This window comes from Toxorhynchites rutilus, chromosome 2 (genome assembly GCF_029784135.1).
Source record: "Toxorhynchites rutilus septentrionalis strain SRP chromosome 2, ASM2978413v1, whole genome shotgun sequence".
NCBI lineage: Eukaryota > Metazoa > Arthropoda > Insecta > Diptera > Culicidae > Toxorhynchites > Toxorhynchites rutilus.
In genome coordinates, this window is record NC_073745.1 from 257,391,071 (window position 1) to 257,414,352 (window position 23,282).

At 38.8% G+C, this 23,282-nt stretch overlaps 1 protein-coding gene across 5 annotated transcripts in view; it reads right to left on the minus strand.

Moving 5' to 3' along the window:
• Positions 1–23,282, minus strand: part of LOC129764841 (uncharacterized) — a 433,851-nt gene that overhangs the window by 277,197 nt on the left and 133,372 nt on the right. The window lies entirely within an intron of this gene.

Consider the following 23,282-nt stretch of genomic DNA (forward strand, 5'->3'; position numbering starts at 1 on the left):
AACTCGAACGAAAATGGGATTTCTGAAGTAACATTTCTGTTAATATTGTAAGACTATTAACTTAGATACTTAAGGACATTGGAGCTTTGAAATAAAAAGACGATACGTAATATTTATTAAACATAATTTTACAAGCTTATTCGTAAATTGACAATCCAGTAATCCAGTTCACTTCCTCGGGGTGATCCACAACGGTACATGAAAAAAAGAAATATTAGAAAAATTTAAAGAAATAATGAATCAATATTATCAAAAACAAAACAATAAATATTAACGTTTTAGAAAACATTCTCGTACAAGAACATGATTTCAAAATGATTTTTGATAGACCGCGAGAAATCACGTTTTTAAAATTTCTAAATTCGAATCGATACTTTATTCGATAATTTTCTACAACGCGACTGAAGAGGATTCGTTATAGGTTGCCTCGGAAGGAACCGGAGGAATCCCTCTATTATAACGAACGATATTTATTTATAACACGACCGAAGAGGTTTCGTCATGGGTTGCCTCGAAAGGAACCGGAGGAATCCCTCTTATATTTTAAACGATAATTACTTATAACACGACCGAAGAGGTTTCGTCATGGGTTGCCTCGAAAGGAACCGGAGGAATTCCTCTTATATTTAAATCGATAATTACTTATAACGTGACCGAAGAGGTTTCGTCATGGGTTGCATCGAAAGGAACCGGAGGAATCCCTCTTATATTTTAAACGATAATTACTCATAACGCGACCGAAGAGGTTTCGTTATGGGTTGCCTCGAAAGGAACCGGAGGAATCCCTCTTATATTTTAAACGATAATTACTTATAACGTGACCGAAGAGGTTTCGTCATGGGTTACCTCGAAAGGAACCGGAGGAATTCCTCTTATATTTAAATCGATAATTACTTATAACGCGACCGAAGAGGTTTCGTCATGGGATGCCTCGAAAGGAACCGGAGGAATCCCTCTTATATTTTAAACGATAATTACTTATAACGCGACCGAAGAGGTTTCGTCATGGGTTGCCTCGAAAGGAACCGGAGGAATCCCTCTTATATTTTAAACGATAATTACTTATAACGCGACCGAAGAGGTTTCGTCATGGGTTGCCTCGAAAGGAACCGGAGGAATTCCTCTTATATTTAAATCGATAATTACTTATAACGCGACCGAAGAGGTTTCGTCATGAGTTGCCTCGAAAGGAACCGGAGGAATCCCTCTTATATTTTAAACGATAATTACTTATAACGCGACCGAAGAGGTTTCGTCATGGGTTGCCTCGAAAGGAACCGGAGGAATTCCTCTTATATTTTAAAAGATAATTACTTATAACGCGACCGAAGAGGTTTCGTCATGGGTTGCCTCGAAAGGAACCGGAGGAATTCCCCTTATATTTAAATCGATAATTACTTATAACGCGACCGAAGAGGTTTCGTCATGGATTGCCTCAAAAGGAACCGGAGGAATCCCTCTTATATTATAAACGATAATTACTCATAACGCGACCGAAGAGGTTTCGTCATGGGTTGCCTCGAAAGGAACCGGAGGAATTCCTCCTATATTTAAATCGATAATTACTTATAACGCGACCGAAGAGGTTTCGTCATGGGTTGCCTCAAAAGGAACCGGAGGATTCCCTCTTATATTTTAAACGATAATTACTTATAACGCGACCGAAGAGGTTTCGTCATGGGTTGCCTCGAAAGGAACCGGAGGAATTCCCCTTATATTTAAATCGATAATTACTTATAACGCGACCGAAGAGGTTTCGTCATGGATTGCCTCAAAAGGAACCGGAGGAATCCCTCTTATATTATAAACGATAATTACTCATAACGCGACCGAAGAGGTTTCGTCATGGGATGCCTCGAAAGGAACCGGAGGAATTCCTCTTATATTTAAATCGATAATTACTTATAACGTGACCGAAGAGGTTTCGTCATGGGTTGCATCGAAAGGAACCAGAGGAATCCCTCTTATATTTTAAACGATAATTACTCATAACGCGACCGAAGAGGTTTCGTTATGGGTTGCCTCGAAAGGAACCGGAGGAATCCCTCTTATATTTTAAACGATAATTACTTATAACGTGACCGAAGAGGTTTCGTCATGGGTTACCTCGAAAGGAACCGGAGGAATTCCTCTTATATTTAAATCGATAATTACTTATAACGCGACCGAAGAGGTTTCGTCATGGGATGCCTCGAAAGGAACCGGAGGAATCCCTCTTATATTTTAAACGATAATTACTTATAACGCGACCGAAGAGGTTTCGTCATGGGTTGCCTCGAAAGGAACCGGAGGAATCCCTCTTATATTTTAAACGATAATTACTTATAACGCGACCGAAGAGGTTTCGTCATGGGTTGCCTCGAAAGGAACCGGAGGAATTCCTCTTATATTTAAATCGATAATTACTTATAACGCGACCGAAGAGGTTTCGTCATGAGTTGCCTCGAAAGGAACCGGAGGAATCCCTCTTATATTTTAAACGATAATTACTTATAACGCGACCGAAGAGGTTTCGTCATGGGTTGCCTCGAAAGGAACCGGAGGAATTCCTCTTATATTTTAAAAGATAATTACTTATAACGCGACCGAAGAGGTTTCGTCATGGGTTGCCTCGAAAGGAACCGGAGGAATCCCTCTTTTATATTAAACAATAATTACTTATAACGCGACCGAAGAGGTTTCGTCATGGGTTGCCTCGAAAGGAACCGGAGGAATCCCTCTTTTATATTAAACGATAATTACTTATAACGCGACCGAAGAGGTTTCGTCATGGGTTGCCTCGAAAGGAACCGGAGGAATCCCTATTATATTTAAATCGATAATTACTTATAACGCGACCGAAGAGGTTTCGTCATGGGTTGCCTCGAAAGGAACCGGAGGAATTCCTCTTATATTTAAATCGATAATTACTTATAACGCGACCGAAGAGGTTTCGTCATGGGTTGCCTCGAAAGGAACCGGAGGAATTCCTCTTATATTTAAATCGATAATTACTTATAACGCGACCGAAGAGGTTTCGTCATGGGTTGCCTCGAAAGGAACCGGAGGAATTCCCCTTATATTTAAATCGATAATTACTTATAACGCGACCGAAGAGGTTTCGTCATGGATTGCCTCAAAAGGAACCGGAGGAATCCCTCTTATATATTAAACGATAATTACTTATAACGCGACCGAAGAGGTTTCGTCATGGGTTGCCTCGAAAGGAACCGGAGGAATTCCTCTTATATTTAAATCGATAATTACTTATAACGCGACCGAAGAGGTTTCGTCATGGGTTGCCTCGAAAGGAACCGGAGGAATCCCTCTTATATTATAAACGATAATTACTCATAACGCGACCGGAGAGGTTTCGTCATGGGTTGCCTCGAAAGGAACCGGAGGAATCCCTCTTTTATATTAAACGATAATTACTTATAACGCGACCGAAGAGGTTTCGTCATGGGTTGCCTCGAAAGGAACCGGAGGAATCCCTCTTATATATTAAACGATAATTACTTATAACGCGACCGAAGAGGTTTCGTCATGGGTTGCCTCGAAAGGAACCGGAGGAATCCCTCTTATATATTAAACGATAATTACTTATAACGCGACCGAAGAGGTTTCGTCATGGGTTGCCTCGAAAGGAACCGGAGGAATCCCTCTTATATATTAAACGATAATTACTTATAACGCGACCGAAGAGGTTTCGTCATGGGTTGCCTCGAAAGGAACCGGAGGAATTCCTCTTATATTTAAATCGATAATTACTTATAACGCGACCGAAGAGGTTTCGTCATGGGTTGCCTCGAAAGGAACCGGAGGAATTCCTCTTATATTTAAATCGATAATTACTTATAACGCGACCGAAGAGGTTTCGTCATGGGTTGCCTCGAAAGGAACCGGAGGAATCCCTCTTATATTATAAACGATAATTACTCATAACGCGACCGGAGAGGTTTCGTCATGGGTTGCCTCGAAAGGAACCGGAGGAATCCCTCTTTTATATTAAACGATAATTACTTATAACGCGACCGAAGAGGTTTCGTCATGGGTTGCCTCGAAAGGAACCGGAGGAATCCCTCTTATATATTAAACGATAATTACTTATAACGCGACCGAAGAGGTTTCGTCATGGGTTGCCTCGAAAGGAACCGGAGGAATCCCTCTTATATATTAAACGATAATTACTTATAACGCGACCGAAGAGGTTTCGTCATGGGTTGCCTCGAAAGGAACCGGAGGAATTCCTCTTATATTTAAATCGATAATTACTTATAACGCGACCGAAGAGGTTTCGTCATGGGTTGCCTCGAAAGGAACCGGAGGAATCCCTCTTATATATTAAACGATAATTACTTATAACGCGACCGAAGAGGTTTCGTCATGGGTTGCCTCGAAAGGAACCGGAGGAATTCCTCTTATATTTAAATGGATAATTACTTATAACGCGACCGAAGAGGTTTCGTCATGGGTTGCCTCGAAAGGAACCGGAGGAATTCCTCTTATATTTTAAACGATAATTACTTATAACGCGACCGAAGAGGTTTCGTCATGGGTTGCCTCGAAAGGAACCGGAGGAATCCCTCTTATATTTAAATCGATAATCACATATAACACGAGCGAAGAGGTTTCGTTGTCAATCATCGAACATGAATCATTTTTCGAATTTTACAATATAGCATACTCATAAAAAATGCGGTCTACTTTTGATTCAACAAGAGTTTTTTTGTGTATTACGCCATTTTTGGTAGACAATGGAATAATTTTAAATAAACGTACCATAATGCTACCTTATTCTAGTCAGTGCCTAACTCCGTTTACTTGACATAAAATACTGTATTACCTCAACGGAATTTGACATTGGATGGAATAACCTAGCATCTGGGTGTACCAAGAGAATTATTCGTTGAGTATCATGTAACAACGATGATCGTCTTTTGAAGATTCATATCTGATAGATAATAAAATTTGGCGACGCAAAGCAATAAAAAAGGGTATATAAAATAGAGTAAATATGAATACAGTAGAATTCCGATTATCCGCGGAATAGTCTGCTTAGTTCATCGCGAATAACGAAACTTGCGGATAACGCAAAAAATTATTAAAAATTAGTTCGAAACACGAAAAGAAGATATTTCAGCATGAAAACTACATTTTATCAATACAGAAATCATTAAACTATCCATCTACAAGGTCGAGGTCAGATAATGTGAAAGCTATGACCAAGACAAAAGTGCATGAAACTATCACAAATTCCGGGAAGGCATATGGATTTACTATGTAAGTCGCTGTCGTGCATAATCCGGACTGCGGATCATCCGATCGTGGATAATCGGGGTTCCACTGTATATAGATATAAATCGTTAAATATCACCGAATTCAGGACGTTGCGCCTTTCTCCAAATTACAGCAACACCATTTTTTCTCCATCATAGGTCTTCGTTTCTGTTTCGTAGGTTGCCATAGCTTATAAACGGATGATTGGATTCGAATCTAAAATGAATGGTAGTTAAAATGTGATAAAATCAATCGGGTAATTACTTTCCAGTTATACTTTATCGGACGCATCAAATTTTGTCATTTCCAAGACAAGTAATAATAACGAAGTTCAAGAAGGTAATCCGGAACCACGACAAAAATAATCCTCGATGCACAGAAAACTACTGCTAAGGGCTTGGTTATGTTATCCATCCACTAGCGTTCGCTACGCCATCAAGAAAACTCGAACGTTTGCTACAGTTGTACATCGATACAAATCCTGAAAACGATTTCAAAGATATAGATATTTGCATATTTTCCAATCCTTACCTTCCAATTTTTCTTACCATGATGCTAGATTCTGCCGACTCGAATTATCAATATCAAAATTGCCGTTCGACGCGAAACGCGTAACGCGAAATAATTTTTACTATGTGAGGTTTTTCCATTTACAAATACTCAGCAACTACCAAAACAAATTCGCGTTGACAGTGGAATAGTGTCGACGTCTGGTGGTGACTTCCAAATAGGGGCCATAATTTGGGTCCCGAACTAGTTAGTGTAATCTCTATCAGATTAGATGACACGAAACCAGTTTTAAAATGTTAAAATTTGAATGAAAATTTTAACATCATGTTTTTAAATTACTTGAAACACGTATTTCTGATTTTTTTTAACCATTTGACTATACATTTCTAACATTGTTACTGCAACATTTCATCATAATATAAAGTTTTCTTCAAAAATATTTTCGTACGAGATTTTTCACCACATCCAAAACAGTGTTTTTCGTTTAAACATAATACTAATTTTGTACGGAAAAGTTAATTTTCATTCATAGTTTTAATTTTAAAAAAGTGTTCATTCCGCCTGAAAATCAAATATTTTTTAACGTTCCCCTAAACTAGTAAACGAGACTCAATGCTGTCAACGCGGATACTGAAGTACAGCTGGGCGGCATCCGAGATGGAAAATGTAAGGTGGGAATATTTTTGAATCTGTGACGTCACACATTTTATTTATGTGTGTTACTTTTCTTATAATAATCCACTGCGTAGGAAAAGTATTGTTATTAAAAGTAAAAATAATTAGATGAAATGGACGAACTAGTTTTTTTACTTAAATTATTGATAGCGTTCAAAATCATGAGGACCCAACTGACATTTTAGCAGAAACTGAAACTTCAGTATTATTTGAACTCTAGAATTATATTATTTGAATTAATTATTTCGTGAAACAGCTGAAAACACAAATTACACAAACTACAGTATTTATTTTGTCAAGTTCATTCAAAAGACAAAGGAAAAAAAATCAATGCATAAGATCTAAATGAACATTTCAGCTGCCACTTCGTTTTTCTCATTATCCAAGGAATTTTCGATACCTTCGTCTTTGAGCTGCGTGTAGCAAGATTCTAACGTCGCAAAGTAATTCAACAATTCTGCAGAAGGCTAACCTGGTTCGACCAAAAACGTAAATGAACAAAGTCAGAGTCACAGAATCAGCCGTATGGCACCCGCCATGTTTTTGATGCCAACATCTCACACGTCAGAAGTATTTGTTTTCTTCAAAACAGCGATCCGCGTTGACGGCAGTGAGCTTCATTTACTAGTTCAGGGGAGCGTCAAAGAACAGCTGATTTTCAGTCGGAGTGAACGTTTTCAAAATTAAAATTATGAATGAAAATTAGCTTTCCTATATCAAATTAGTATTCTGTTTAAATTAAAAACATTTTTGTTTGCAGGTGAGAAAAAGTCTCATACGAAAATTGTTTATGAAGACAACTTTATATTATAAAGAAAAAAATCAGCAACAATGTTGGAATTGTATGACCATATAGTTGAATGAAAGTCAGAAATACGTGTTTCTAATAATTGAATAACATAATGTGAAAATTTTCATTCAAATTTTAAAATATGAAAACCGGCTTGGAACCCAAATTATGACTCAAACTTGAAGTCGACACCAGACGTCGACGTTATCGCGAATTACCAATTTACCACCATCTGACATATCGTGATGTCGATGATGAACATTTACAGCAGAGAGATACTGAGATAGGCGGTGACGGTAGGTAGAGTGAGATAGCGATAATCGTGTCATACACCTGCACAGAATCGTTTGTTCCTTTGACGGAGAAACATTTGACAGCGCATGGGGAAAAAAGGTTGCAAGTTTCTTCATGTAAAATGCACTTCAAAAATAAATTTTATTGACTCCATATGACCTAGATTGAGAAGCAATGTTTTCCGCTTGCGTCCTAGTTTAAGACGAATGAACTGAACAAACCCTCATTGTGAAAAATGTAATTACGATTGCTGACAAGAGACAAACTTCCATGAAGTTGCTCTAAAATCCAAAAATAGTAGACATTAGAATACTAATTCTGATATAAGAAATCAAATGTTCTGTTTTTATACGGTTTTATTTAGCTTGCCCTGTAATTTGCCGATTGATCTGAAATTCCTGTTGACCGATTGATCTGTAATTTGGAACACACCTTTATCTCTGCAGTCATTATAAAACTGCGTATTTCATTATTTTAATAGTTCAAGATGGCGGCCGCTACAAAATGGCGGATTACATATTTTCTCAAAACCTCATCAATATGGGTTTTTACCAAACACCATCAATATGGGTATCAAATGGAAGGGTTTGACTAGTAGAACAAAGTTATTCATTAGGAATGCAAGTCCAAAATGGCCGCCACAACAAAATGGCGGATTATATATTTTCTCAAAACCACATCAAAATGGCTACCAAATGAAAAGGCTTGACTAGTAGAACACAGTTATTCATGAGGAATGCAAATTCAAAATGGCCGCCACAACAAAATGGCGGATTACATATTTTCTCAAAACCCCATCAATATGGGTATTTACCAAACATCATCAATATGGGTATCAAATGGAAGGGCTTGACTAGTAGAACACAGTTATTCATAAGGAATGCAAGTCAAAATGGCCGCCACAACAAAATGGCGGATTATATATGTAACAGAGCTAAATAAAACACAGCCTTCTCGGTCAAGAGGTACGATACAAGAAAGAGATAATTTATTTCAACGCCTGCTTATGTTTACATTGCAGCCTACTCCGATTCATGCCTACTACATCCCTCCCTTATTTTAATTAGATTTTATTATTCGATTAATTTCAGAAAACCATCAATTTACTCTAAACGTGAAATCTTATATAGAAAGTAGTCATTGAAATTTACAGGTCTTCGTTCTCACGGCCGCTACGTGTTGCTTGTACCCTTGGAAGTTCCTCAATAGTCTCGTGAGCAATACTTGACGGATTCGATTTCCTTCCGGTTTCAATTAGCGCGTCTCCGGTGATAGATTCTGTATTAATAGAACTTTCCAAAGGTTTGTTACAAACTAAATATTTTGCATGATTGATATGTCTATCTATTTCTACACCCGTGGATAGATTCTCTACTGTAATTCTTGTCCCATTTTCCGCACTACAACGTTTGGTTGGGGGTTGAAATTAGTCGTCAGTTTACTTCGTTTTATCATATTCTTGAGAATGACATGATCACCAAAGTCAATGCTGGAATGTCTCGAACGCCTTCCAGCGTACAAAACTAAAAAGGAGAAAGGAAAGATATATGGTGACCAACATATATCTTTCCTTTCTCCTTTTTAGTTTTGTCTGCTTCCTTCATCTCCTTAATGTGTACATCTTCTTCTGTATGCTTTATTTCAGGAATCTTATCCTTCAAGGTTCTGCCAAACATCAACATAGCTGGAGACATATTTGTTATGGGATGTGGTGTGTTCCGATACGCTAATAAATAATCATATAAATCATTTTTCCAGTCACTGATCCGTATTGTTTTTAGCAGCGATCTATTATATCATTCTACCAGGCCATTCTGAAATGGCGCGTATGGAACTGAATGATTGATGGTTATATTATTGAATTTGCAAAAATTCACAAATTCCTCTGAACAAAAGGGTGGGCTGTTATCACAAACTATTTGTTCTGGATATCCAAACCTTGCAAATATCATTCGTAGTCGATGAACTGTTAATCGTGCAGTTGTTGATGTCATGATTTCAATTTACTACTAGAACAAGTAAATGAATTCCATTTAAACCTCAGTAAAATCTAGTGCTAATTTACGCCAAGGTCCATTAGGAATGATTGTTCTGCACATTGGTTCAGTATCTGGCTCCGAAACAAGAAGGCAACCATTAAAAGAATTAACGTAATCTGTAATTATTCTATCAATACGAATCCACCAAACTTTTTGCCTGAGTCGTTTCTTCATAGCGTCAATTCCGAGATGAGGTTCATGAGCGAGCTTCAGCATGCGTCAATGCAAAATTTGAGGGATAACTATCTTGTTTCCCTTTAATACAATTTTACCATCGGTTGAAAGATCGTTCACTATCAAGTTGTATCGATTCAATATTTTCGGCCACCGTTTCACAGAGTATGGTAACCAGTAGATCAGTTCTCGAATCTCTGGATCTGGATCTCTCAATGATTCCTTGACTTTCTAACTCCTTCAGATTAAGAAGCGTAAGCTCTTCAAGAGGGATGGGAATACGTCGATAAGCTTGTCCTACTAGAGGGGTAGAATTGTCTATTTTGACGTAGGACTACGTCTAACCGGAAGATACAGGGGGTGAAATGGAAATCTAGGCACTGAACAAGTAGGAAAAAATGCAAGATTTGGAACGCTTATAACTCGGGCATTTCTCAATAGCTCGCAAAGGTGTTTGCATCAATTGATAGGAAATATATCTACGCATCTATCATAACAAATAACATTTCATTTTTCTTGAGATAAACAATTGAATAATTGTGAAATATCAATCATTGTCCAAATACACTATGTGCCCATTTTTGATTGGTCCATTTTGTGCTCCTCAAATCGTACCGACCAAAACGGGCAACCAGAGCAGCAACGAAATACAATGAAGCACGATTGGAAAGGAAAAAGAAAAAATGAACGAAACATTGGTCGCAGTCTCACACATGCGTAATTCTCGAGTCAACCAGTCAGCTTAAAAATCCCCGCTCCGCTGCCGTAACGAGCATTCTCATCCAAACCGTACACCACATCGTTTCGCATCACCTCACATCAACAAACCAACACAAGCAGCCATGTCTGGACATGGCAAAGGAGCAAAGGAGGATCGCGACGATAAGAAAACCCGCATTCAGAACAGACCACAATCGGTTCCGTGGACACCAAGAAAACAACAGGCAGTTGCAGCTAGTGGCAAACGCAATCGCAAAACGGCAGCAGGTAGCGTAAGAAAAAAGTTTGTTCTTTATACAAACTGCTTTGGTGGCAAATCCAGAACAAGGCGGCATGAAGTGCGTTCGAAATGGTTTTTCTTCAAAACCATGAGTACTGAGTTTTCCAAATTGGTACCATTCCTTAAAACATGGCGCTTATCAGGGCCATTAAACCTTTCAAAGAAGAGTTTACGAAATACAGTTCAATGCATTCTAAAATAATATCCAAAATAATAATTAAACACAAATTAATTTTTTCATAATTTGTTTGCCAGGATATGATGAGTATGTGATTTTGTCAGTTGTTCTGAGCTTATTGTTGTGAGATGGTTGTGGACTTTCGCAAATATTCAATTTTCACCAATTCATATATTGCTTCCAGATTTAAAGTGCAGTAATTTACATTTATTTCGACATTTAGCTAATTGGACGGACATGTAATGCAACATATTTAGTTGGACATTTTTGTAAACATAGAAATCGGGGTCCAAATTATGACCCCACATTGAAGGTCGACACTGTATCACAAATTTTCCAACTGTGAAAGCTGTGGCGAGTGGCAAACGCAATCGCCAAACAGGAAGGTTTAGCCGAACAAGATGGAGATATCGAGTGATAACAAAACAATAAACTCTTTAGATTAAAGATGATTTTGTGGTCCTGAAAAGGACCCTTTTTAGGGTTTGCTTCCGGATCAGCAGTCGGAAAACGCTCTTTACTTGGAGCTGGTATACTTCGTCACCGCTTTGGTACCTTCGGAAACCGCATGCAAGTTCACCGGGCAGCAACAGACTGATTGCAATCTGAATTTCCCACGCCGTAATGGTTGACCGCTTATTGTAGTGGATCAGACGCGAGGCTTCCGCTACGATACGCTCAAAGATGTATTGACGAAGCTCATGACGCTCATCGCCTTCGATGAGAAATCGGTGTCGGAATGAACCTGCCTCAGCACCTTATGATGTAGATAGCATATGATTCCTTCTCTTCCTTCCTGTCGGTTTCCGAGATATTCTTCTGCGCCGTGTCGAACTTTTTGGCGGCTTTTCCACTATTCCACTAGTCTTCGGTGCCTTCGTGTTTGTTAGAAACAACTGCATGTGAATCCAACGAGCGAACAAATCGTAATGAATATATTTTTTTGCCATCGCTGCCTTTTAACGCTCATTCGTTCGTCTCGTTGGACTCGCCCCTTTGGCTGAGTCTGCCGATTTGTCTCTATCCTGTGAGTGTGTACCGCTAGAGTACAAAACGCGCGGACCCCAAAAAAAATATCATATTTTCTTTTAAGTCGTAAATCAGTGTGGTTGTATGGCATCGTTTCGCATCACATCGCATCAACGGATTGGTGCCGGAGCCCCAGTATACCTAATAGTGGTTATAGAATTTCGGCCGCCGGAGTGCTCGAGTTGGCTTGCGAAGCTGCTCACGACAATAAGAAAACCTGCCTACAGAACAGAGCACATTCGGTTCGGTGGCAACAACTAGTCTCAGCGAGTGGCAAACGCAATCGCCAAACGGCAGCAGGTAGAAGAAGGAAAAAGTTTGTTTATGCAGACTGCTTTGGTGGCAAAACCAGCCACCGTAAAACACAGCGCTTTTCAGGGCCATTAAACCTTTCAAAGAAGAGTTATTAAAAGTTTTTCACAATACCAATGCATACTAAAGTGACATAATATGACATATAATATAAACTGATTTATTTTGCTTGTTCTTGAACTTGTTGGTGGTTGGGGTCTTTTAAATTGATCATTCAGTTTTCACAAAACCATGCATGGTTTCCGAATTAAAAGTGGCTTCAAATTACAACACATTGTATGCAGGATGGCATTAACGAATTTTCTTGGTAGCAAGAACTGCTTTCTTTGGTTGATAACTTTTGTTGAAAACTGACTGACGTTACATCTGCATTGTATAGGAAAATAACTAAGGAGCAACATGATGAGCTATGTATTTCCTGCTGCTCTGCTTCTTATTTTAAAGGACTTTAATCCGAAGGTCATCCGTCGTTATTTTTCAACAGATCGTCTCCAAAACCTCAGTTCTTTTTTATTTTTTATTTACTTTGTTTACGGATACTACAAATCTTACAATTCATTCGTCTTCGAAGCCACAGTTTAAGGTACGGTAATGTGCTCAATAATGAAATATATGATAGTGAATGAGCTGATGACCACCTATGCATTTCCTATCACAGCCATCATTTTGATTGTACGATATATGCATACGCCGAAAGATGCCCGGCGTTGAGCATTTAATAAGTACAAAGCCTTTAGAAAAAAATCAAGAATCAAGTTTGGAAAAAAAACGCAAAAACACAACACCAAAGGTTCTTTTCAGAACCCCCAACATGTTCATAAAGAGTAAACAGTATAGTAATCCATTTTTCAGGTAGATAGGTAGGTAGTCACGTAGGAGAAAAAAATAAAACGATATAATTAAAATATATATTTAGCAAAAGCTGTCCCCTTTGTATAGTCCTACGTCACTCCGGTTATGTCCCCGACATTACCCACCCGTCTTTTTATCGATGCACACATTTCTGAATGGTTAAACACATATATTTAGTTCAATTAATATGGAATATTAACTAATGTTATTATTGAAATACGAATTATTTACCTTCAATATAATGTAACTCCTGGGTAGACACGGCTTGTAGTAACTTGACTAACCCCAATTTTTCTGCAGAACTTCCACACAGCAAAGAGCATTTTCCATTCTGTATCACGAATAAATTCGTATGGCAGCTGACGTCTCCTTTTTTGACTTCCGCATCTACCTCACCGAGTACTGTTAAAGGTTCCTGTGATCCATAAGCCTGAAACACCTTGTTGCTTCCCTTTCTCACATCAGACGCGACAAACCCAATCCGTTTGAGTGTTTTCCAACCTTCCTCACTAAGCACATCTTCGTCAGCTCCGGTGTCCACAACAAATCTGATGATTACTCTCCCAAATCAAATGATCTGATCAAATTTCTTTCTATCATCTCGATAACTTCTATCCTTCCGCTCAAATTGATTGGGTTCCCTACGTGTTCCACGGCAGCACCGTGCATAATGTCCCAATTTTCTGCATAGATTACAACGTGAGTTACGGGCAGGACATTTCCGATCAGTTTGGAAATGATCTCCGGAACACCTTGTACATGACGTTTGAAACTTTTTCTTCGTCACAACATTCAATTCATCTGGTTTGTTCGGCGCACGTACTTCGCGTAGTTCATGAACTTCACGGATTCATAAGTCCGACCAATTTTTAGCAACTCTTCCAGTGATGTATCAGCTTCGAGATATTTTGCTCTCAGTTTGTCGTCTCCATTGGTAGCGTATACAATTTGATCCATGATCATCGAATCTGTTTGTTCACCAAATGCACAAAGCTTCGCCTGGAATCGTAGCCGAATTGCAAATTGGTCGAGTTTCTCGTTAGATAGGAACTGAATTTGGCGAAACCTAAATCGCTCGTAGCGCAGAGTCATTCGGGGAGAATAATGGTTGTCCAAGATTTCCATGGCTGCCCGATATCGATTATCCAGCACACAGCCCTCTGTAGTACAGGTGTTTTGCGCAACTTTCCTTACGTCTGCGCCACCAAAACACATCAGCGCTTTATACATTTCGTCATGATCGTCAACCGCTTTTAGGGCCAAGTATGCCACGAACTGGTCTTTCCATGCTTCCCAACGAGACGATGTGAATCCATCACCCGTCTCAGTGAATGGGGTTATGTTGAATTTTACTGCAATCAAATTCGAGTCAAGTCTTCATTGCTTTATGCTCCTAGAAACATGTTGTCATAGGAACTGGTGATAATTTCCAAACATTTGTTTTCGTGATATTCTACTGACGGACTAGGATCATTTTCAACCCTCTACGTCTTTGAAAATGGACTGGAATTCACTTCCCTATCATTTTCACAAGCGGACTAGGATATTCCATGAATCCTCTTCGCTTTCTTCATTTGAGAGCAGGCTGGAATGACAATACATTCCCTATGTCTTTTATATGCGGACTAGAACTGCAAGTTCCCTTCGCTTATCTTTTTTAATTCACAAATAGTCTGAAAATTTTCCCTTTTTCCAGGCGATTGAACAAATTAATTAATTTTAATAATATTTACCATCCACATTTTCAATTTCTGTATTTCACCTTTTTTCACTGTCGTTTATCCTCGTCGCCAATGTAACAGAGCTAAATAAAACACAGCCTTCTCGGTCAAGAGGTAGGATACAAGAGAGAGAGAATTTATTTCAACGCCTGCTTATGTTTACATTGCAGCCTACTCCGATTCATGCCTACTACAATATATTTTCTCAAAACCACATCAAAATGGCTACCAAATGAAAAGGCTTGACCAGTAGAACACAGTTATTCATACGGAATGCAAATTCAAAATGGCCGCCACAACAAAATGGTGGATTACATATTTTCTCAAAACTCCATCAATATGAGTATCAAATGAAAGGGATAGACTAGTAGAACACAGTTATTCATGAAAAATGCAGATCCAAAATGGCGGAGTACATTTTTTCCAAACCCCATCAATATGGGTATCAAATTAAAGGGATTGACTAGTAGATCACAGCTATCTATGAAAATTCAAATCCAAATACAAGTGAACTACTTTTTTAAACGATTTCATTCAACTTGACCTTTTTGCATGTATGTTTGTATGTATGTTTGTATTGCCCTAGATTAATGAAGGAAGGGATGTGGTAACTACTAACTGCTACTTGCCTAATTATTTTCTAGCTTTTAGTATATTAAACCGTTTAACTTAAAAAGTTTATTTTTTATTTTTTTAAGATTCAAGTTTTTAGTACATTCACAACACTATACGCGAGGCGCGACAGGAAACAACACTTATTGCTTTTACAAACGTAAAAAGGATGTTAAATTTACCGTTTTAGTCTGCCGGTTTCGGGCTCGGTGCTGCCCATCTACAGGACGATGTCCGACTGAATTCCAGCAAAAAGAAAAACAGCTATGTACTGGTGTAGTACACATCGAAGAGAAGACAGGTCATTGGATGCTCTGTTTCGTCAAGTTGAATAAAGATGATGTAATCGGAGCTTAGAATTCATTCATAAGCGGCGACTCAGCAGTGTGAATGAACATGGATTCCCATGCATTAAGATGGGAAGCCTTTCTGACACACTTATTGAGTCTCGCGTTGTCCAAATCAATTTGATGATTCAGTCCGGTAGAGTGAGCTGCCACACTCGATTCGTTTCTTTCACCTTTTTTTTCATACTTTCAGCTTCCGACGGGTTTGGCCAATATACACAGCCGGGCAAGATTTGCACATAATCTCGTGGATACCGGACTTTTCATCCGACGGGATCTTGTCCTCGGGGGAACACAGGAGATTTTTCAGCATGTGGGCGCTCTTGTAGGCTATATGAAAGCCGTGTTTATTCAGTATCCCTCGAATGGCATTCGTCACTTTCGGGTAAAACGGGAGACCAATTCTTTGAATGTCCTCTTTTTGTGATTGAAGGATGGTTGCGTTTTGGCGGTGTTTCATTCTTTCATTCTCTTATGTTACCGGAGGATCTTATCTATGAACCCTTCGTTATAACTGTTGAGAAAGGCAGCCTCGTGGATTTTCTTCCTTTCTGCTTCGAATTCGGCTTTTTCCATCGGAATGTTAAATAGGCGGTGAGACATTGAATGGAAGGCGGCTTTCTTCTGTGCTTCAAAATGGTTGGAGTCGGATGTTATATACCGATCCGTGGAGGTCCATCCGACTCCTTTTCGACCGTGAATTTTATCGTAATATGCCAAGAATTTAACAAAATCAAAGTCTGCGACAGATAGCGCTCTTTTACAGCAGCAAAAATGTCATCCACGTAGCGACACGAAACATAAGGGAAGAGTCTTTCTTTTTGGAGATCTACTTCAAAATCGCTCATGAATACTTCAGCTAGAAGCGGAGATAGTTTGCTGCCCATGCTGAGTCCAAATGTCTGTTTATAAAACTCTCCTCTGAACGTGAAGAAGTTTTGGTTCATGCACTTCTGCTACTGTGAGATACGCCTTGATGTGGTGTGGTGGTGCTCTGCAGCGTTCCAAATGCCTACGTAAACTGCGGAGGGCCTCATTAACCGGTACGTTTGGAAACTGCGCAGTGACGTCAAACGAAACGAGTATTTCGCCCCGCCGCATCTCGAAATTTTTTAATTTGTCTACCAAATCAATTGAATTTTTTACGCTTTCACCGTGGGCTACCGGGTACTTCTTTAGTTCTTCAACCATCCTGTGTACCCTGGAACGCCGAGAAATAGCCTGATGAACCGCGATGTGGAATGGCTGCTGCTCGCACCGCTGTTTGTGTGTGAAGTGGCGTCAAGCTTCGTGCTGTCCGATCAGGGTGTGTCTTGTCGAAGGTCGTAACGCACGAGTGTGTGCATACAAGGTGGGATGATTCAGTTAAATATAACGGCCGTAACAAGCAAGGTTATCACTTCGCACTTGCGGTGTCACACACAACCAAGCTGCCATTTTCTCCGTCGGGGTGCATATATTGGAGGATATTGATCGCATTGCCACCGGGTTTTTATGTGGCGGCCATTTTGAACTTGCATTCCTCATGAATAACTGTGTTCTACTAGTCAAGCCTTTTCATTTGGTAGCCATTTTGATGTGGTTTTGAGAAAATATATAATCCGCCATTTTGTTGTGGCGGCCATTTTGGACTTGCATTCCTAATGAATAACTTTGTTCTACTAGTCAAGCCCTTCCATTTGATACCCATATTGATGGTGTTTGGTAAAAACCCATATTGATGAGGTTTTGAGAAAATATGTAATCCGCCATTTTGTAGCGGCCGCCATCTTGAATTATTAAAATAATGAAATACGCAGTTTTATAATGACTGCAGAGATAAAGGTGTGTTCCAAATTACAGATCAATCGGTCAACAGGAATTTCAGATCAATCGGCAAATTACAGGGCAAGCTAAATAAAACCGTATAAAAACAGAACATTTGATTTCTTATATCAGAATTAGTATTCTAATGTCTACTATTTTTGGATTTTAGAGCAACTTCATGGAAGTTTGTCTCTTGTCAGCAATCGTAATTACATTTTTCACAATGAGGGTTTGTTCAGTTCATTCGTCTTAAACTAGGACGCAAGCGGAAAACATTGCTTCTCAATCTAGGTCATACGGAGTCAATCAAATTTATTTTTGAAGTGCATTTTACATGAAGAAACTTGCAACCTTTTTTCCCCATGCGCTGTCAAATGTTTCTCCGTCAAAGGAACAAACGATTCTGTGCAGGTGTATGACACGATTATCGCTATCTCACTCTACCTACCGTCACCGCCTATCTCAGTATCTCTCTGCTGTAAATGTTCATCATCGACATCACGATATGTCAGATGGTGGTAAATTGGTAATTCGCGATAACGTCGACGTCTGGTGTCGACTTCAAGTTTGAGTCATAATTTGGGTTCCAAGCCGGTTTTCAAATTTTAAAATTTGAATGAAAATTTTCACATTATGTTATTCAATTATTAGAAACACGTATTTCTGACTTTCATTCAACTATATGGTCATACAATTCCAACATTGTTGCTGATTTTTTTCTTTATAATATAAAGTTGTCTTCATAAACAATTTTCGTATGAGACTTTTTCTCACCTGCAAACAAAAATGTTTTTAATTTAAACAGAATACTAATTTGATATAGGAAAGCTAATTTTCATTCATAATTTTAATTTTGAAAACGTTCACTCCGACTGAAAATCAGCTGTTCTTTGACGCTCCCCTAAACTAGTAAATGAAGCTCACTGTCGTCAACGCGGATCGCTGTTTTGAAGAAAACAAATACTTCTGACGTGTGAGATGTTGGCATCAAAAACATGGCGGGTGCCATACGGCTGATTCTGTGACTCTGACTTTGTTCATTTACGTTTTTGGTCGAACCAGGTTAGCCTTCTGCAAAATTGTTGAATTACTTTGCGACGTTAGAATCTTGCTACGCGCAGCTCAAAGACGAAGGTATCGAAAATTCCTTGGATAATGAGAAAAACGAAGTGGCAGCTGAAATGTTCATTTAGATCTTATGCATTGATTTTTTTTCCTTTGTCTTTTGAATGAACTTGACAAAATAAATACTGTAGTTTGTGTAATTTGTGTTTTCAGCTGTTTCACGAAATAATTAATTCAAATAATATAATTCTAGAGTTCAAATAATACTGAAGTTTCAGTTTCCGCTAAAATGTCAGTTGGATCCTCATGATTTTGAACGCTAGCAATAATTTAAGTAAAAAAACTAGTTCGTCCATTTCATCTAATTATTTTTACTTTTAATAACAATACTTTTCCTACGCAGTGGATTATTATAAGAAAAGTAACACACATAAATAAAATGTGTGACGTCACAGATTCAAAAATCTTCCCACCTTACATTTTCCATCTCGGATGCCGCCCAGCTGTACTTCAGTATCCGCGTTGACAGCATTGAGTCTCGTTTACTAGTTTAGGGGAACGTTAAAAAATATTTGATTTTCAGGCGGAATGAACACTTTTTTAAAATTAAAACTATGAATGAAAATTAACTTTTCCGTACAAAATTAGTATTATGTTTAAACGAAAAACACTTTGTTTTGGATGTGGTGAAAAACCTCGTACGAAAATTGTTTTTGAAGAAAACTTTATATTATGATGAAATGTTGCAGTAACAATGTTAGAAATGTATAGTCAAATGGTTAAAAAAAATCAGAAATACGTGTTTCAAGTAATTTAAAAACATGATGTTAAAATTTTCATTCAAATGTTAACATTTTAAAACTGGTTTCGTGTCATCTAATCTGATAGAGATTACACTAACTAGTTCGGGACCCAAATTATGGCCCCTATTTGGAAGTCACCACCAGACGTCGACACTATTCCACTGTCAACGCGAATTTGTTTTGGTAGTTGCTGAGTATTTGTAAATGGAAAACCTCACATAGTAAAAATTATTTCGCGTTACGCGTTTCGCGTCGAACGGCAATTTTGATATTGATAATTCGAGTCGGCAGAATCTAGCATCATGGTAAGAAAAATTGGACGGTAAGGATTGGAAAATATGCAAATATCTATATCTTTGAAATCGTTTTCAGGACTTGTATCGATGTACAACTGTAGCAAACGTTCGAGTTTTCTTGGATGGCGTAGCGAACGCTAGTGGATGGATAACATAACCAAGCCCTTAGCAGTAGTTTCCTGTGCATCGAGGATTATTTTTGTCGTGGTTCCGGATTACCTTCTTGAACTTCGTTATTATTACTTGTCTTGGAAATGACAAAATTTGATGCGTCCGATAAAGTATAACTGGAAAGTAATTACCCGATTGATTTTATCACATTTTAACTACCATTCATTTTAGATTCGAATCCAATCATCCGTTTATAAGCTATGGCAACCTACGAAATGGAAACGAAGACCTATGATGGAGAAAAAATGGTGTTGCTGTAATTTGGAGAAAGGCGCAACGTCCTGAATTCGGTGATATTTCACGATTTATATCTATATACAGTGGAACCCCCGATTATCCGCGATCGGATGATCCGCAGTCCGGATTATGCACGACAGCGACTTACATAGTAAATCCATATGCCTTCCCGGAATTTGTGATAGTTTCATGCACTTTTGTCTTGGTCATAGCTTTCACATTATCTGACCTCGACCTTGTAGATGGATAGTTTAATGATTTCTGTATTGATAAAATGTAGTTTTCATGCTGAAATATCTTCTTTTCGTGTTTCGAACTAATTTTTAATAATTTTTTGCGTTATCCGCAAGTTTCGTTATTCGCGATGAACTAAGCAGACTATTCCGCGGATAATCGGAATTCTACTGTATTCATATTTACTCTATTTTATATACCCTTTTTTATTGCTTTGCGTCGCCAAATTTTATTATCTATCAGATATGAATCTTCAAAAGACGATCATCGTTGTTACATGATACTCAACGAATAATTCTCTTTGTACACCCAGATGCTAGGTTATTCCATCCAATGTCAAATTCCGTTGAGGTAATACAGTATTTTATGTCAAGTAAACGGAGTTAGGCACTGATTAGAATAAGGTAGCATTATGGTACGTTTATTTAAAATTATTCCATTGTCTACCAAAAATGGCTTAATACAAAAAAAAAAACTCTTGTTGAATCAAAAGTAGACCGCATTTTTTATGAGTATGCTATATTGTAAAATTCGAAAAATAATTCATGTTCGATGATTGACAACGAAACCTCTCCGGTCGCGTTATGAGTAATTATCGTTTATAATATAAGAGGGATTCCTCCGGTTCCTTTCGAGGCAACCCATGACGAAACCTCTTCGGTCGCGTTATAAGTAATTATCGTTTAATATAAAAGAGGGATTCCTCCGGTTCCTTTCGAGGCAACCCATGACGAAACCTCTTCGGTCGCGTTATAAGTAATTATCGATTTAAATATAAGAAGAATTCCTCCGGTTCCTTTCGAGGCAACCCATGACGAAACCTCTTCGGTCGCGTTATAAGTAATTATCGATTTAAATATAAGAGGGATTCCTCCGGTTCCTTTCGAGGCAACCCATGACGAAACCTCTTCGGTCGCGTTATAAGTAATTATCGATTTAAATATAAGAGGAATTCCTCCGGTTCCATTCGAGGCAACCCATGACGAAACCTCTTCGGTCGCGTTATAAGTAATTATCGATTAATATAAAAGAGGGATTCCTCCGGTTCCTTTCGAGGCAACCCATGACGAAACCTCTTCGGTCGCGTTATAAGTAATTATCGATTTAAATATAAGAAGAATTCCTCCGGTTCCTTTCGAGGCAACCCATGACGAAACCTCTTCGGTCGCGTTATAAGTAATTATCGATTTAAATATAGGAGGGATTCCTCCGGTTCCTTTCGAGGCAACCCATGACGAAACCTCTTCGGTCGCGTTATAAGTAATTATCGATTTAAATATAAGAGGGATTCCTCCGGTTCCTTTCGAGGCAACCCATGACGAAACCTCTTCGGTCGCGTTATAAGTAATTATCGTTTAATATAAAAGAGGGATTCCTCCGGTTCCTTTCGAGGCAACCCATGACGAAACCTCTCCGGTCGCGTTATGAGTAATTATCGTTTATAATATAAGAGGGATTCCTCCGGTTCCTTTCGAGGCAACCCATGACGAAACCTCTTCGGTCGCGTTATAAGTAATTATCGATTTAAATATAAGAGGAATTCCTCCGGTTCCTTTCGAGGCAACCCATGACGAAACCTCTTCGGTCGCGTTATAAGTAATTATCGTTTAATATATAAGAGGGATTCCTCCGGTTCCTTTCGAGGCAACCCATGACGAAACCTCTTCGGTCGCGTTATAAGTAATTATCGATTTAAATATAAGAGGAATTCCTCCGGTTCCATTCGAGGCAACCCATGACGAAACCTCTTCGGTCGCGTTATAAGTAATTATCGATTTAAATATAAGAGGAATTCCTCCGGTTCCTTTCGAGGCAACCCATGACGAAACCTCTTCGGTCGCGTTATAAGTAATTATCGATTAATATAAAAGAGGGATTCCTCCGGTTCCTTTCGAGGCAACCCATGACGAAACCTCTTCGGTCGCGTTATAAGTAATTATCGATTTAAATATAAGAAGAATTCCTCCGGTTCCTTTCGAGGCAACCCATGACGAAACCTCTTCGGTCGCGTTATAAGTAATTATCGATTTAAATATAAGAGGGATTCCTCCGGTTCCTTTCGAGGCAACCCATGACGAAACCTCTTCGGTCGCGTTATAAGTAATTATCGTTTAATATAAAAGAGGGATTCCTCCGGTTCCTTTCGAGGCAACCCATGACGAAACCTCTTCGGTCGCGTTATATGTAATTATCGTTTATTATAAAAGAGGGATTCCTCCGGTTCCTTTCGAGGCAACCCATGACGAATCCTCTCCGGTCGCGTTATGAGTAATTATCGTTTATAATATAAGAGGGATTCCTCCGGTTCCTTTCGAGGCAACCCATGACGAAACCTCTTCGGTCGCGTTATAAGTAATTATCGATTTAAATATAAGAGGAATTCCTCCGGTTCCATTCGAGGCAACCCATGACGAAACCTCTTCGGTCGCGTTATAAGTAATTATCGATTTAAATATAAGAGGAATTCCTCCGGTTCCTTTCGAGGCAACCCATGACGAAACCTCTTCGGTCGCGTTATAAGTAATTATCGATTAATATAAAAGAGGGATTCCTCCGGTTCCTTTCGAGGCAACCCATGACGAAACCTCTTCGGTCGCGTTATAAGTAATTATCGATTTAAATATAAGAAGAATTCCTCCGGTTCCTTTCGAGGCAACCCATGACGAAACCTCTTCGGTCGCGTTATAAGTAATTATCGATTTAAATATAAGAGGGATTCCTCCGGTTCCTTTCGAGGCAACCCATGACGAAACCTCTTCGGTCGCGTTATAAGTAATTATCGTTTAATATAAAAGAGGGATTCCTCCGGTTCCTTTCGAGGCAACCCATGACGAAACCTCTTCGGTCGCGTTATAAGTAATTATCGTTTATTATAAAA